Source organism: Phocoena phocoena, chromosome 4 (assembly GCF_963924675.1).
Source record: "Phocoena phocoena chromosome 4, mPhoPho1.1, whole genome shotgun sequence".
NCBI lineage: Eukaryota > Metazoa > Chordata > Mammalia > Artiodactyla > Phocoenidae > Phocoena > Phocoena phocoena.
This window is the reverse complement of record NC_089222.1, coordinates 43,003,973-43,022,182: the sequence shown is the minus strand read 5'-3', so window position 1 is coordinate 43,022,182 and position 18,210 is coordinate 43,003,973.

Genomic DNA, 18,210 nt, shown 5'->3' with positions numbered 1-18,210 from the left:
TAAATGATATATGTAAAATGCTTAACAGAAATTCACCAAACAACAGATGTCATTGTTTATTAAAAATTCAAAAATAGCTATTATTCATAATGTTGCCATTGAGGCAAAGCAAGACCTTGAAATGCCTTTTAGATTATTTAAAAAATAATAAAATTACTTTCAAATTTTAAATGTACTTTACTTTCTCTCTTGCATTTTTTTTCCTTGAAAACTAAACAATGCTGATAAATCATATTAGGTAATTTTTAATAAACAAAATATTTGACAAATTAAAGTAAATAAGTATTTATCCAACTACACAAGCAAATAGTTTATTAAATATCTCCCTCTGATTATTCATAAATAATGGTTGTTATAATTATTATAAAATCTCAACTCTTCTAATATTTTTCAAAAGTAATGTTTCTAGAAATACATTCCCAGATTTAACAATTTAAAAACAGTGTTGTCAACTTATGAAGACAGATGAAGATGGGAGAGAGAGAGAAATCATATAGAACTAAAAGGTCCCACAAAGATCCCATTTTCCCACATTAAATATAGTATATTTTTATCTAAGCAGAGGAGGTTTTCATTAATTTTTTAGTAAAAACTTTATGACAAAAATCAGGTGATTTGCTTTTAATGTAGCTAAGAATTTGCTAATATTAATAAGATTGTTATGAGCTGAATGGTGTCTACCAAAATTTGTATGTTGAAATCCTAACCACTAGTACCTCAGAATGTGACTGTATTTGGAGACAAGGTATTTAAAGAGGTAATTATGTTTAAGTGAGGTTATTAGGATGGGCCCTAATACAATATGACTGGTATCCTTATAAGAAGACGCAGTTGAGACATAGACATGCACAGATGGAGGACCACGTGAAGACACAGAGAGAAGGTGGCCATTTACAAGCCAAGGATAGAGGCCTCCAAAGAAACCAAAACTTTTGACACCTTGACCTCTGACTTATAGCCTCCATAATTGTGAGAAAATAAAATTCTGTTGCTTAAGCCACCTTCTTGGTGGTACTTTGTTATGGCAGCCCTACAAATCAATACAAAGATACAACACTCTAACACTCTTAAATAAAATTAAATTAAGTTAAACCTGTGGATTTTTATGAGACATTAACTTATATCAAAAGTCAAGATACACATACAAAGGAGTAAGACTCACAACTCTATGGAGAGCAGCTGACTAGGCCTGTGTGAAATGAAACAACTTACATGACTAACCCATGTGGAAAAGGTCAAGACAAACTATTAAAGTTAAAAACTAGTGTGATACTAGCACAACATTGTAAATCAACTATACCAAAATAAAAATTAAAAAAACTAGTGTGATAGAGATCTTTATGAGGTACTATCCTATAACAAAATGTTGAAAATATATATAGTTCTAGAGAGCAGTAATTCATAGCTGCAAAATCTCATGTAAATTATAAAAATGTTTTAGGTGTCATTAACATATACTAACAAAATATTAATCAAAATTACTGTAACTGGGATTAAAAGATTGCTTCTAGATAGAAGACAAAAGTTAATTCCAATTAGTATGAAATTATAATAGATATAGTCTAAATACTTAACACATTCACTTCCATCTCAAGCATTAACCTAAACTCCAGTCCCCATTTACACTTAAAATCTACCCAGTTTTATTTTTATTAAATTTAACTAATTAATTTTCCTCAATCTTTTCCAATAGACATCACAGTTAACGTTTCAAGGAGCATCTATAATAATGTCTTAGCTGTTGACATCCTAAACTGCTAGTCAGAACTCACCAGCAGCATGAATGACTATGTACATATGCCATGATAACTGTTCTGTATGTTTCAGCTCGGCTCTTTTCTTTACAGATGTACAAAAGCTAAATGAAGAAAGAAATGACTTTGACAGGTCTTAATTTTATCCTTACATATTGTATACATACAAAAATTTTTTTTAAATTTCTATTATACCAATACCAGCAATTTCACAAGGCCTTTTTCACTTATTTTGTTAAATACATACACACACTCATGCTCACAAACACAAACTCAAAAGTTTGGAATTACCGCATCCATTCTGTTCTTGCATAAATCATTTGGCCTTTATCAACAAAGGTACAAAATTGACTCTCAGACTAAAGAAATGTATGGGAGATGTATTACAAAAGATCCAGGTCTCCTGATGTTTAGATGATACATACTTAAGTCTCACCTGCCATGCCCAATATGACACCAATCGCTACTACAGTGATGGTGGTCAATTCCAGATTTTCTCTGCTACGTCTTTTTTAAAATGTATATTCCCACTCTTTTGACATTCCACAGTAATCACAATTCAGTTTTCAATCTTGATCCCCATATACATGCAATTATTACTGTAAGCACTCTAATTCTTAATGTTATATAGGCAGCATAGTGTAAAAGCTTAGGGCATATGTTTCAGACTGAGAAGGAGCTGGAGTTGAATATAGCTTCACAATTTTGATTCAAGATGGCAGAAAGAGGGATTAAGAGATACACACTACTACATATAAAATAGATAAACAACAAGGCCCTACAGTATAGCACAGGGAACTATATTCAATATCTTATAATAACTGATAATAAAAAAGAATCTGAAAAGGAATATATATGTATGTATGTATGTATGTATAGCTGAATCACTTTGCTCTACACATGAAACGTTGTAAATCAACTACATGTCAATAATAAATTGGTCTCTATAGCAAAAAAAATAAAAATAAAAGGCAGAAAGAGCACATGTATGTACCTCTCTTATATCCCTAAGTCTGCATCCCCTATATACCTAAGCCCAATAAGAATTACAGCCCTAATAAGAAATGATAAAGGAAAAAGAGATTTAAACAGATGAACTTAGCATGACTCCAGAAGTACACCTTGGAAATACTCTAAGTTAAGAATAAGGTAGGGAGAGTGCTTATGTTGGAGAAAAGAGAGCAGAGAAAGATACAACACAGAGGATGAGACGCAAGAATTGTCTTCTCCCACGGAATTCTACAGAACTCCAAACACAGAGTCAAGTTATGGTTTGCTCCAGAAATGAATGAATGGTTCAAAATGAGGAAATCCATCAACATAATTTATTATCTTTCAAATTAAAGAAGAAAAAAATCAAATTATTTTATTATCAGATGCTAAAATGGCATTTGAGGAACTTAATCAGCTAATTAAATGTAAGCCAAATAGTAATAGAAAGAAATTACTTAGAGGGGATTTACCAAATACAACTGCAAACTTCACTGTAAGTGGTAAGACAGTTTCATTATAATCACAAACAAGCAGGAATGCCCTCTATCACCATACTAATTCAGCATCGCTTCTGAGATTCTAGCAATAAATGCAATTTTAAAAATTAAACAATTGATATCTATCTTAGGAAAAATAGAATTTTTTTGCTCATGATATAAATCTGTATGCTTCAATTTAAAGACATGTAAATACTTAGCTTTCTGCTTCCACCACCTTAATATTTAAGTGTGTAAATGGAAAAAGTATTCCATTCTTTATACCATTATACAATACCTAGGAATATATTTAATTATTAAGGGACAGAATTTATATAAAGAAAACTAGAAATTTAATTCAAAGATATAAAAAAAATCTCAAAAAATTAAAAAAACAATATTTTTGAATGGTAATATCTGATATAAAAATATCAATTCCTCTAAATTAATAAGTAAATAGAATACAATTCCAAATATAATCTTGTGAACTATTATTTGAATTAGAGTCAATGATATTAACATATGTAGAAGACTGTCAGAAAAAAGACAAGAAACTAGAAAAAGAAGGTTAGTGGGGGTAGCAAGTGGACCAGGGGAAATGATACTTAACATCTACGCCATTCAAACCAAAGCAGTATAATACTGGCATAGTAGCAGCCAAATAGTTCAAGGAAACAAAAGAGAAAGCCCAGGAATAGATGACAAATACTAGTATGTGCGTGTGTGTATATGGTGTGCATGTGTGTGTACATGTACATATATAAATATATATTCAATATATGGCAATATTAACATTTCAATTCAGTGATAAAAATGTTTTCAAAAAATCATTATTATGCTTAATAAAGGTCAAGAAATAATACCCTTATTATGTAAAGAACTATTACAAATGACTAAGAAAATGGCAAAGGAATCAACAGAACAGTGGGCAACAGATCTGAGTATAAAAATCACAGAAGAGAGATCACAAAAGGCAATATGAAAATTTCTTATTCTCTCAATGGAGAAATCAAAAGCTTTACAGACAAGCAAAAGCTAAGAGAATTCAGCACCACCAAACCAGCTCTACAACAAATGCTAAAGGAACTTCGCTAAGTGGGACACACAAGAGAAGAAAAGGAACTACAAAAACAAACCCAAAACAATTAAGAAAATGGGCATAGGAACATACATATCGATAATCACCTCAAACGTGAATGGATTAAATGCTCCAACCAAAAGACACAGGCTTTCTGAATGGGTACAAAAACAAGACCCATATATATGCTGTCCACAACAGAACAACTTCACAACTAGGGACAAATACAGACTGAAAGTGAGGGGATGGAAAAAGACATTCCATGCAAATGGAAATCAAAAGAAAGCTGGAGTAGCAATACTCATATCAGATAAAACAGACTTTAAAATAAAGAATGTTATAAGAGACAAGGAAGGACATTACATAATGATCAAGGGATCAATCCAAGAAGAAGATATAAGAATTATAAATATATATGTACCCATCATAGGAGCAGCTCAAAACATAAGGCAACTGCTAACAGCTCTAAAAGAAGAAATCGACACAATAATAGTGGGAGACTTTAACACCTCACTTACACCAATGGACAGATCATGCAAAATGAAAATAAATAAGGAAACAGAAGCTTTAAATGACACAATAGACCAGAGAGATTTAATTGATATTTATAGGATATTCCATCGAAAAAGAGCAGATTACACTTTCTTCTCAAATGCGCACAGAACATTCTCCAGGATAGATCATATCTTGGGTCACAAATCAAGCCTCAGTAAATTTAAGAAAATTGAAATTATATCAAGCATCTTTTCTGACCACAACGTTATGAGATTAGAAATCAATTACAGGGAAAAAAAAGTAAAAAACACAAACACATGGAGGCTAAACAATACGTTACTAGATAACCAAGAGATCACTGAAGAAATCAAAGAGGAAATCAAAAAACATGACGACCCAAAACCTATGGGATGCAACAAAAGCAGTTCTAAGAGGGAAGTTTATAGCTATACAAGCTTACCTCAAGAAACAGGAAAAATCTCAAATAAACAATCTAACTTTACACCTAAAGGAACTAGAGAAAGAAGAACAAACAAAACCCAAAGTTAGAAGAAGGAAAGAAGGGCTTCCCTGGTGGCGCAGTGGTTGGGAGTCCGCCTGCCGATGCAGGGGACGTGGGTTCGTGCCCTGGTCTGGGAGGGTCCCACGTGCCGCGGAGCGGCTGGGCCCGCGAGCCATGGCCGCTGAGCCGGCGCGTGCGGAGCCTGTGCTCCGCAGCGGGAGAGGCCACAGCAGTGAGAGGCCCGCGTACCGCCAAAAAAAAAAAAAGAAGAAGGAAAGAAATCATAAAAATCAGAACAGAATTAAATGAAATAGAAACAAAGAAAACAATAGCAAAGATCAATAAAACAAAAAGTTGGTTCTTTGGGAAGATAAACAAAATTGATAAACCATTAGCAAGACTCATCAAGAAAATGAAGAAGAGGACTCAAGTCAATACAATTAGAAATGAAAAAGGAGAAGTTACAACAGACACCACAGAAATACAAAGCATCCTAAGAGACTACTACAAGCAACTCTACGCCAATAAAATGGACAACCTGCATGAAATGGACAAATTGTTAGAAAGTTATAACCTTCCAAGACTGAACCAGGAAGAAATAGAAAATATGAACAGACCAATCACAAGGAATGAAATTGAAACTGTGATTAAAAATCTTCCAACAAACAAAAGTCCAGGACGATATGGCTTCACAGGTGAATTCTATCAAACATGTAGAGACGATCTAACACCCATCCTTCTCAAACTCTTCCAAAAAATTACAGAGGAGGGAATACTCCCAAACTCATTCTATGAGGTCACCATCACCCTGAAACCAAAACCAGACAAAGATACTACAAAAAAAGAAAATTACAGACTAATATCACTGATGAATATAGATGCAAAAATCCTCAACAAAATACTAGCAAACAGAATCCAGCAACACATTAAAAGGATCATACACCACGATCAAGTGAGATTTATCCCAGGGATGCAAGAATTCTTCAATATACACAAATCAATCAATGTGATACACCGTATTAATAAATTGGAGAATAAAAACCATATGATCATCTCAATACATACAGAAAAACTTTTTTTTTTTCTTTTTGTGGTACGCGGGCCTCTCACTGTTGTGACCTCTCCCGTTGCGGAGCACAGGCTCCGGACGCGCAGGCTCAGCAGCGGCCATGGCTCATGGGCCCAGCCGCTCCGCGGCACGTGGGATCCTCCCAGACCGGGGCACGAACCCGTGTCCCCTGCATCTGCAGGCGGACTGTCAACCACTGCGCCACCAGGGAGGCCCCCAGAAAAACTTTTGACAAAATACAACACCCATTTATGATAAAAATTCTCCAGAAAGTGGGCATAGAAGGAACCTACCTCAACATAATAAAGGCCATATATGACAAACCCACAGCAAACATCATTTTCAATGTTGACAACCTGAAAGCATTTCCTCTAAGATCAGGAATGAGACAAGGATGTCCACTCTCAACACTATTATTCAACATAGTTTTGGAAGTCCTAGCCACAGCAATCAGAGAAGAGAAAGAAATAAAAGGAATACAAATTTGAAAAGAAGTAAAACTATCACTGTTTGCAGATGACATGATACTATAAATAGAGAACCCTAAAAATGCCACCAGAAAACTACTAGAGCTAATCAATGAATTTGGTAAAGTTGCAGGATACAAAATTAATGCACAGAAATCTCTTGTATTCCTATACACTAATGATGAAAAATCTGAAAGAGAAATTAAGGAAACACTCCCATTTACCACTGCAACAAAAAGAATAAAATACCTAGGAATAAACCTACCTAGGGAGACAAAAGACCTGTATGCAGAAAACTATAAGACACTGATGAAAGAAGTTAAATATGATACCAACAGATGGAGAGATATACCATGTTCTTGGATTGAAAGAATCAATATTGTGAAAATGACTATATTACTCACAGCAACCTACAGATTCAATGCAATCCCTATCAAATTACCAATGGAATTTTTTACGAAACTAGAACAAAAAATCTTAAAATTTGTATGCAGACACAAAAGACCACGAATAGCCAAGGCAGTATTGAGGGAGAAAAATGGAGCTGGAGGAATCAGACTCCCTGACTTCAGACTATACTACAAAGCTAATCAAGACCATATGGTACTGGTACAAAAACAGTAACATAGATCAATGGAACAAGATAGAAAGCCCAGAGATAAACCCACGCACCTATGGTCAACTAATCTATGACAAAGGAGGCAAGGAGATACAATGGAGAAAAGACAGTCTCTTCAATAAGTGGTGCTGGGAAAACTGGACAGCTACATGTAAAAGAATGAAATTAGAACACTCCCTAACACCATACACAAAATAAACTCAAAATAGATTCAAGACCTAAATGTAATACCAGACACTATAAAATTTTAGAGGAAAACATAGGAAGAACACTCTTTGACATAAATCACAGCAAGATCTTTTTTGACCCACCTCTTAGAGTAATGGAAATAAAAACAAAAATAAACAAATGGGACCTAATGAAACTTCAAAGCTTTTGCACAGCAAAGGAAACCATAAACAAGATGAAAAGACAACACTCTGAATGGGAGAAAATATTTGCAAACAAATCAACGGAGAAAGGATTAATCTCCAAAATATATAAACAGCTCATGCAGCTCAATATTAATGAAAAAACCCAATCCAAAAATGGGCAGAAGACCTAAATAGACATTTCTCCAAAGAAGACATACAGATGGCCAAGAAGCACATGAAAAGCTGCTCAACATCACTAATTGTTAGAGAAATGCAAGTCAAAACTACAATGAGGTATCACCTCACACTGGTTAGAATGGGCATCATAAGAAAATCTACAAACAACGAATGCGGGAGAGGGTGTGGAGCAAAGGGAACCCTCTTGCACTGTTGGTGGGAATGTAAATTGATACAGCCACTATGGAGAACAGTATGGGGGTTCCTTAAAAAACTAAAAATAGAATTACCATGTGATCTAGCAATCCCAGTACTGGGCATATACCCAGAGAAAACCATAATTCAAAAATGCACATGCACCCCAATGTTCATTGCAGCACTATTTACAATAGCCGGTCATGGAAGCAACCTAAATGCCCATCAACAGATGAATGGATAAAGAAGCTGTGGTACATATATACAATGGAATATTACTCAGCCATAAAAAGGAACGAAACTGAGTCATTTGTTGAAACGTGGATAGATCTAGAGACTATCATACAGAATGAAGTAAGTCAGAAAGAGAAAAACAAATATCATATATTAACACGTGTATGTGGAGCCTAGAAAAATGGTACAGATGAACCGGTTTGCAGGGGAGAAGTTGAGACACAGATGTAGAGAACAAACGTATGGACACCAAGGGGGGAAAGCCATGAGGGGTTGGGTATGGTGGTGTGATGAATTGGGTGATTGGGATTGACATGTATACACTGATGTGTATAAAATTGATAACTAATAAGTACCTGCTGTATAAAAAAAAATTAAATAAAATTCAAAAATTAAAAAAAAACTAATACTAAACTTTCTTTGTGTTATTTGTATGGAAATATGTTAATATAAATGTTTCAGACATTACATGAAATTCCTAAAAATCTTATATGTTCTGGTATAATGTTATAAGTCATAATTCTAGTTATTATTTTTAAATGTATATCTCAGAAATAACTAAATTTCCTTGTCAATTACATTATTATGAACTTTCATCAAATCTTTATCCGTGGTCATTTTTAAGTCTTTTATCATTTACAGACAGTTCTGGGTGTACTCTGATGCTTTTGCAAAAATGTTCCTATAAAAGGGTCTTACCTTCAAGGAATTCATGGAAAAGACTCTGACAAGTACAGGTTTCTGGTAACTGACTATACTGCTGAACTGAATGAATAAGCATTTTCAGAACTCTAATGGAAAACTGATGAACTCATAAAAGTGCTAACAAAAGATCAAGATGAAAAATAAATTAATTACATGGGACTGAGTGAAATGATGAGGATGATTATAATTTTTGTGAGTTTCTGTTTGAATAAAAAAAATTTCTTATTCTCTATATTAATCAGGAAGGCACATTGAAGTATTAGTAACGTATTGCCTTATGTTCATAATACTTTAAAGCTGGAAAAAAAGGAATTCCCTTAACTGAAACAGGGAAAACTACAGAATGAATAGGTTTGACAAAAGGAGAATATCCTAGACTATATCAGGAGCTCAGTGTGGTCATGTTATCTTTGAGATTCATATTGGACACCCAACGTGGAATTGTCAAGTTGGCAGTTGTAATACCTACAGGTCTGGAGTTTATGGGTAAGACCTGAGCTGGAGCTCTATACATTAGTATGGATGCAATCACCTATATAATAAATGTAAAGGAGAGATATAAGAATTGAGCCCTCCAGCACTCCAACATTCTGGAAGATGTTGTTTACAGAGTCACCAGAATCACAGAGCTAAATACAGAAGGGTAAGCTTGGAGATGAGAGAGAGATAAGAGGTAAATTACCAACACATCATGGAATAACAGTCATTTAAAAGAATGAGCTGACACTGTATCATTTACTTTGGAGGGATTCCCAGGAAGTATGTGTAAGTGCAAAAAGCAGTGTGCAGAAAAGTTTATTTAATATTATCCCACTTATACAAAATGAATTATGAACCTCTCACACCCCCAAAAAAAGTTGGGAGCATTTGTGTTCATATATAAGTATGTGAGCAAGCATAAAGATAAGAAAGAATATGTACTAGATAGTTAACTTTGGTCACCAGGAGGAAATATAGGAGAGAATGGAGGGGGAAGTAAACCAGAAATTGATGTAATTTTAATATAATAATTGTGTATAATTTTGAAAGTTGCCCATGATTTTTTAAATGACTTGTATGACTATGGTAGAGGCTATGGTATAACACCAACTCACTCATTCCCCAAGATGCCAGGAATCATGGCTGCTGACACCTCATGGCTAAGCATTTTTCCAGGAACTGCCTTTGGCAGAAGGGAAATGCCTCACCCAAGGTGTGATATTGTGACATCAAAAGCACTGTATATTTGTTCTTTGTCCCTGGTTCCTGGCACAGAGCTCCTAAAACCTTTGAAATTTCCTGAGTGATAGAAGTGTCCCTTGTCTTAATGAGGTGACTCTTGGTGGGCTCCTGGTTAGCTTCAGGATGGATGTTGGTCACCAGAAAGACCAAGCCATGATTAGAAGCTTGGAAGTTTTAGCCCCACTCTCTAACCCACAGGAAGGGGAGGGGGTTGGAGATTGGGTTTAATCATCAGTGACCAATGATTTAGTCAATCATGCTTATATAATGAACCTCCAGAAAAAACCATAACCAAATGGATTTGGAGAGCTTCCAGGTTGGTTAATACATGGAGGAGCTGGTAGGGTAATGTGCCCAGAGAAGGCATGGCAACTCTGTGACCCTTCCCCATCCCTTACCCTATGCCTCTCTTCCATTTGGCTGTTCTTGAGTTATACTTTCTATAATAAATGGGTAATAGTAAGTAAAGTGCTTTCCTGAGTTCTGAGAGCCATTCTAGAAAATTATCCAACAAAAGGACATCATGAGAACGCTTGATTTATAGATGGTCAGTCAGAAATGGGGAGTAGTCTTGTGGGACTGTGCTCTTAACCTTTGAGATCTGCACTAACTCCGTATAGTGTAGTTTTTGTCAGGATGAGTTGAATTGTAGGACACTCAGTCAGTGTGCACCAAGAATTGGAGAATTGCTTAGTGTGGGAAAAAAACAGGCACTGGTTGCCAGAAATGGTGAGAGTAGTAGTAAAATCAGTGTTTCCTTTTACAGGGTCATAGTCCTTCCCTGAGGAAAGCCTAACCCTCTTATTTTAATGGTATAACAGAGGACTCCTGAATTCCCCATTGAATTGGTTGAGATTTTTGTAGTGATGGCATCCCAGTTCAATTTCTCCCACTGCATCATCTTGCTTTCCTTGCTCCTTCATACTGTGTCCAATTACTTTCCAGAACACAAACCTCTTTTTCATAGTCTCTTTCCTGGGAAACCCAACCTAGGGCTCCATGTAATCTTAATTACGTAAAAATAAGCATATAGGTGTTTTGAATGTGAGTATGTTATGTTAATGTACTGACAAAGAATGACATGAAATATGTCATTCTTGAAATATGGCCTGCAAAATATTAATGTAGTGTCTGACATTGAGGGTGGGATTTCCTGCTTTTTCAACTTTGTCATGAGCGTATATCATTTTTACAATCAGAAAGTATATATTTATTATAAGAAGTTATGCAAATAATCAATAAAATAATTAAAATAATATAGTTATAACATGAGAGGAGAATAAGAAGAAAATAGGAAACTAATACTTTGCCTTTCATAACAGGGATTCATAAGATGCTGTGTAAAGATGATTAATCACAAAAGGGGAATGAGCATATTATTTTAGAGTTATTGAGATAACCTCTAGAAGCAGCAAAAACTAAAATTATTAAAACTTATTACTATGGAATATGAAGCTTGGGGTATGAAGTGTGTGTAGAAATAGTGCCTTTTGCTTTTCATTTTGTGCTTTTCTGTACTGTTTAAATTCTTTTGTTTTATCATATGTGTTATTACTCTGGTAATAATTTCTTTGAGAAAAATAGCACACATTAAGACAAGTCAGAAATAAAATTTTAAGATTCTAATAGTGATATTAGATCTATAATAAAACTGTGGGTTATTTATGTCATTACTGTCAAACTGCCTATAGTGTTATTGTCCATGATTTATATAAATACATAAAGCTTAAAAATCAGCCTTTGCCACCTACCAGATATGGAATCTTAAAGAAGTTAGTAACCTCTGTAAGAGTTAGTTAACCTCTATTTTCCTCATCTAGAATATGGCTATAACAATAACTCCCTCATGTGCGGATTTGAATTAAATGAGGTAATGCAGATATGATGCTTAGTAGAGACTCTGCCACATACAAGTTTTTGGTAAATGACAACTTAAACTAAGGCCCAATTTTTCATCTTTCTTGCCAGTTTCATTTACACATGTAGATTTTCAATAGGTACCATAGGTCCTAGTTAATATCTATGTTTCCAGAGTAATTATTAATGGTGCTAAATTTTCATTCTCAAAAGTGTCCCAATCCTGTTAATAAATTATATGGTTATTCTACTTATTAATAATAACACTAATATAAGAAAGAGAAAGAATTCAGATATTCTTTTCAAGTTCATAAGGTATTTTTCTCAGCATACTATTTAGCTAAAATTATGTGGAATTAAGATTTTCCATTATGTGCAATATATATTTCACATATAAATCATACAATCATTGAAAGGTTCCACTCCACACCATCTTTCAGTAACCAAAGATGAGAACACCATTATTACAGTTTTATAACAACACAGCTAAATCCTTTTTGAATTTGAGTTTACTGTCAACAACTTTAGAAAAGGTTAAATTAAGAAGTTATGATTATTCTTCCCCACAAAGAACATAGGTCACCCTCAGTAAGGAAAAACAATCACTAGGGATATGTAAGACTGGATCCCCTCATTTCTGTCCTCCTCACCCTTCCTAAACAGCTCACTGTTTCTTTGAAGCATATTTTAGGTTATTGGGAAACAAAAATATAAAATTAACTTTTATTATGATGAAGTCCTTTGAGAACATTAGGACATTATGAATAGACTCTTTTCTCATTTTATATAGACTATATCTTTTGAAAGATTGTATTATCAATTTCTTATTTTAGAAAAATCAGGCACATTATCTATTAGAATTACGTTGATTGGACAGAGAAAATTAGAGTTTTACCTGTGCATTTTTAAATGACCTATCTGTAATGTCTAATCATCTCAGACAAAGATATTATATTCCAACAAAGTCGTACTGAGTGGTGCCTCTGCAATGCTAGTCTTAGTAATTAGGACTCAATCTTCCAGCCATTATGCACACAACTACCAGTGACCCAGAAAACTCCTGCTGACATTGAAGAAACATAATGAATGTATAATAGGCCATTCTCAATCCATCCCCTTTTCAGAGTCTGTGTATCTTTTCTTCACACAAACTCTCTTCTACCTAAAGGAAAACAACAAATGCTGAAATATATACAGCAGGTCTAAAGAGATTAAAATTATAAGTAGTCAGTGATTCTAAATGGTCAATATGATTTAAATGACTCTAGATTATGACTTTTTAATGTGAGCAGTATTGAAGGACCTCAGCTCCATTCCAACATATCCAGCCATCTTTAAATTTTCTTAATATCTGAAAGAAATCTACATAGTCAAGCAAGTCCTCTCACAGCCCCTCAAACATGTCATAATCATTTCTGCCTCCAACAGGAATATATTTATCCACAATTTCATCAACCTTGTACATTCTACTCATCCCTATTATATTTGATGTCTTTCCTGATCCATATCATAATATCATAATGATGTCTCTTGCAAACCATTTTTCCAGCCACATTACAGGCTGAGCTCTTGCATCTCTATTTCTGGTACCATCACCTACTGCCTGACACTGTCTCGAGGAGTCTGTTTCCCTATGTGTCAAGCTGTGTGCTTTAAAAAACACAACTGTGGCAGAGACTGGCTAGCTTTTTATCAAGCTTATTTCCTTTTCTTGCTAGGCTTACAGCTGTACCACATTTTCCAGGCTTCCTTGCAGTCAGGTTTGTCCATATGATTGAGTTACAGCCAATTAAATGTGAGTGGAAGTGATGTGTGCCATTCTAGCCTAACCCATAAAAAACCTCCCACATGCAATTCTCTATGTTCTTTCCACATTCCCCTAACTTGAGTCAGACACTCATATCAATCTTGAGAGGAAGGAATTGAAGATTATGGAGCCACAATTATGGATTCACTTTGTAGACAAAGGTGCTCCCTAACCAGGAATACCTGCTTTGGACTGTTACATGAGTGTAATATAAATCTGTTATGTTAATTCATGGGTATTTGGTTATCCTATGTCAACCTTTGGCATTACCCAAATTAATATAGAAATCAAAATCAGAAGTGGGGTTACTAATGGTCAGGCAATACTTGGTAAAGGGATTGGTATTAGAGGTTGAAAAGATAGAGATTTATGTTACACAACGGCAAACTAGTTAGCAGAGATAATCTGGAGTGCAAACAATATGACTACTGAGCCTTTATCTCTGAGGAAAGTGGTTGCAAAAAGTTAGTGTGCATTACTTTTCCTTTCTGCTTCCTTACAAAATTTTATGGTCTGCATGTTTGTGTCTCCCAAAACGTCGTGTGTTGAAGCCCTAACCCCTCAGTGTGGTGGTATTAGGAGGTGGGGCCTTTGGTAGGTGCTTAGGTTAGATGAGGCTATGAAGGTAGAACCCGCATAATAGGGTTAGTACCCTTATAAGAAGAGTAAGAGACCAGAACTCTCTCCGTCTGCCATGTGAGGACACAGAGAGAAGACGGTCACCTGCAAATCAGGAAGAGAGTTATCACCAGAACCCAACCATGCTGGTATACTGATCTTGGATTTCCCAGCCTCCAGAACTATGAGAAATAAAAGTTTCTTGTTTATGCCACCCAGTCTATGATATTTTTATTATAGTTGCATGTGCTAAGGAAAAAATTAATGGGTTTAAAGGAAAAATGAAGAGGGATAGATAATCCAGAAATGCAAGGTCTTAAGGGTTGGAAAATTAGAAAACTCAACTGCTTTTACATCTCAACTATAGGAATAAAAGACTGAAAATGACATTGAAGGACAAAATCTCATTGATTGTTCAGTTAAGCGAAGCGTCTCACCCTTAAGCAAATCAGATTGCGAGTATTTCCTTCACATACAAGCCTACTGTGTTTCAGATGCCATAAAAATCGTCCCATTAAAGTGAGAAATAGAAGCAAGATGTATTGAAGCCCTCTCTCAGACACCACCAGGAAAATATATTGATTAAGCAACAATGAGTTTATTAAATTTATTGCAATAAGGAAGAAAACCACCTTGACAGTCTTAGTGGTATCTCAAAAGCTGGGAGTTAGGAAATTACCAAAAAGTTTTAGGGCCTTGTTTGAGTAAATGTAAGGTAGGTGTTGAAAGGCAGGGATCAGGTTCAGAATGGACAGACTATGACATACTAGCTTTGGATTTGTGGGCACAGTGGAGCAATGGCCTTGAAGCAGCCTTGATAAACAAGCTGTTGTTCTTAATGAGCATGTTGGTTGCTTTATAGTCTTATATTCCAGGAAAGTATTTTCTGGAACAAGTAACTAACTTGTGCTTGGTCTCAGTAATATTTAAATGAGGACAGGGCTATATATCCTCAGGCAGAGGAAAGAATGGTTTAACTAATTGTTTAACATAGAGACAAGATATTATGTTGGTGTCAGTTATCAGTTCCTACTTTTGGTCATTCTCCAGCCAGTCTATTCCAGAGGGTAGACTGTCATCCGGAATCAGGATCAATCCAAATGCACATTGCTATTTGATGGGTCATGGTCATGTATTAAGTATCCTTGTTGGATGATGATCTATTGGATCATTTGACAGAAAAAAATGGCTATATATATATCAGCATTTAAGACTATGGAGATAACACACTTGAGCGCTAGGACACAGGCAAATATTAAGAAAAGGATTATGATCAGAGTTTATAATCCACTTCTAAGTCAAGAGTAAAGAGTGCCTAAATTAAAGCAAGAGAATAGATCTAACTACCAATGTGAAGAGCCTGTAGTACATAATTTAGTTATTTGTTCCCAGATGTTTTAAAAATAATAAGAATTCCAGAAATGCCTATAAGGTTAAAGAGAATGATATAATATCTAGGGCAACTCTGTTCAGAATCAACACCAATCTGGTGTCACAAACTTCTTAGGCAAGGACATATATAGCCTTAGTGGCACTGTAATGCTCTCCTGTCAATCTGTGAGCTATCACATGTAGGACATGCCCCCACCCCCATGCATTGTAAAGCAAGAAATGAGGAGACTTGAGGACAGAAGAAAGACACCTAAAATTCCCTTTTAGGAGTTAAATTTTGGAGTCGCAAATTGAGACTTGGTTTATCTTCTTTTTTAACTAATTTACCTAAAGACTTCTTTTTGGTTTTTTTCTTTTTCTTTTTTTTTTTTTTTAAGAGAGGAAAAATGGCATATCAAAACAGGTCCATAGTGATATCAGGTACTGTCCTGAATATAGGCAACAGCTACTAAGATAATCAGACCCTCGTCCAGTTTTGCAGGTAGTAACCAATAAACTTTTCATGCACAAATCCAATACCATTTGTTGGGAGTTACCCAGCATTCTTTTGAGCCAAAATACCCTTGTGGGTTGCCTAATTATTCTGTAACTTCTAGTGCTACTCATTAAGAGTGGATTGGAGTCAGACCGTGAGATTTAAATTAGGTAGATCATCCATTAGAGCTATAGTAAAACAGCATGAGGTTAAGCTTAAGAAGTAAACCTTCTTGCAGGTCTGTTAAAATGAAGTGGTGTCTTAGTCTTCTTGGGATGCCATAACAAAACACCATAGACTAGGTGGCTTAAACAACAGAAATTTATTTTTCTCACAGTTCAGGAGACTGGAAGTCTGATATCAGGGTGCCAGCATTGTTGGGTTCTGATGAAAGCTCTCTTCCTGGCTTTCAGATAGCCAGATAATTCTTATGTCCTCACATGTCACAAAGAATGAGAGAGAAAGAGAGAAACACTCTTATGTCTCTTCTTATCATGGCACTAATTCCACTACAAGAGCCCCACCCTCATGACTTCATCTAAACCTAATTGGCTCCCAAAGACCACCATCTCCAAGTACCAACACATTGGGAGTTAAGACTTCAACATATGAATTTGGGGTGGGAAAAAACTCCATCCATAGTACGTGGCTTTCCCTAGTATACTGTATTTTTCTTAGTCATATTCCAAACTCTACTTCTGTGAAAGTTTTGTTATATAGTCATATTCTAAACTCTATTTCTGTGAAGGTTTTGAACTTTAAGAAACTCCTAGATGTTGGTTTAACAAAGATAGAACCCTCCTATCCTAGATGTGATATCTAAGAGCTTTTACTTTTGGCTGTCTGGCTGGTTGCATTGTTTACAATCTAAGAAGTTGCTTAGAAGGTGTGTTCAATCAACCAATATACTGGCTAATTTATTAGAAAGAACTGGTATTAATAGTATTAAGTTGGTCTGATTTATATTTTAGCCAAACCACAAGAAAATTATAGCCAGCCACTGAACACATACCAAGGAGTTGCTAGTGATACAAAGAACAGTATTTATGATATGGACTTCATTGGCACCATAGTTAAAGGATAACAAGTGAATGTCAGCAAATCCTGAAACTTAAAGCAGCATAGAATATATAAAATAGCTGGAGAAAATAAAGAACAAGGGCATGCAGATTAAATTATGATAACCTGTGGCTCTAGTCAGCTGAATCTTGTTCTGTGGGTCTTGGGTAGAAGCAGTCTACTTTATGTTTTGATAGTTGTCAGCTTGATCCACATATCTCTCTCTTCTAAAAAAGTATCTGCTTCTGGAGGATACCTAAGAATTATCATCTTAAAGCCTTTGGCTAGGAATCTTCCAATGAGCTGCAGATGGTTTATATCTCTTAAACTGGTAGATATAAATCAAGGATCAACCCTTCAAAGATTTACTAACGTGATAATCGTTAACAGGTGGTTGATAATGTGTATTCCATAAGAATTCCAGGACTACCTATCTTTTTTTTTTTTTTTTTTTTTTTTTTGCGGTACGCGGGCCTCTCACTGTTGTGGCCTCTCCCGTGTGGAGCACAGGCTCCGGACGCGCAGGCTCAGCGGCCATGGCTCACGGGCCCAGCCGCTCCACGGCATGTGGGATCTTCCCGGGCCGGGGCACGAACCCATGTCCCCTGCATTGGCAGGCAGATTCTCAGCCACTGCGCCAGCAGGGAAGCCCCCAGGACTACCT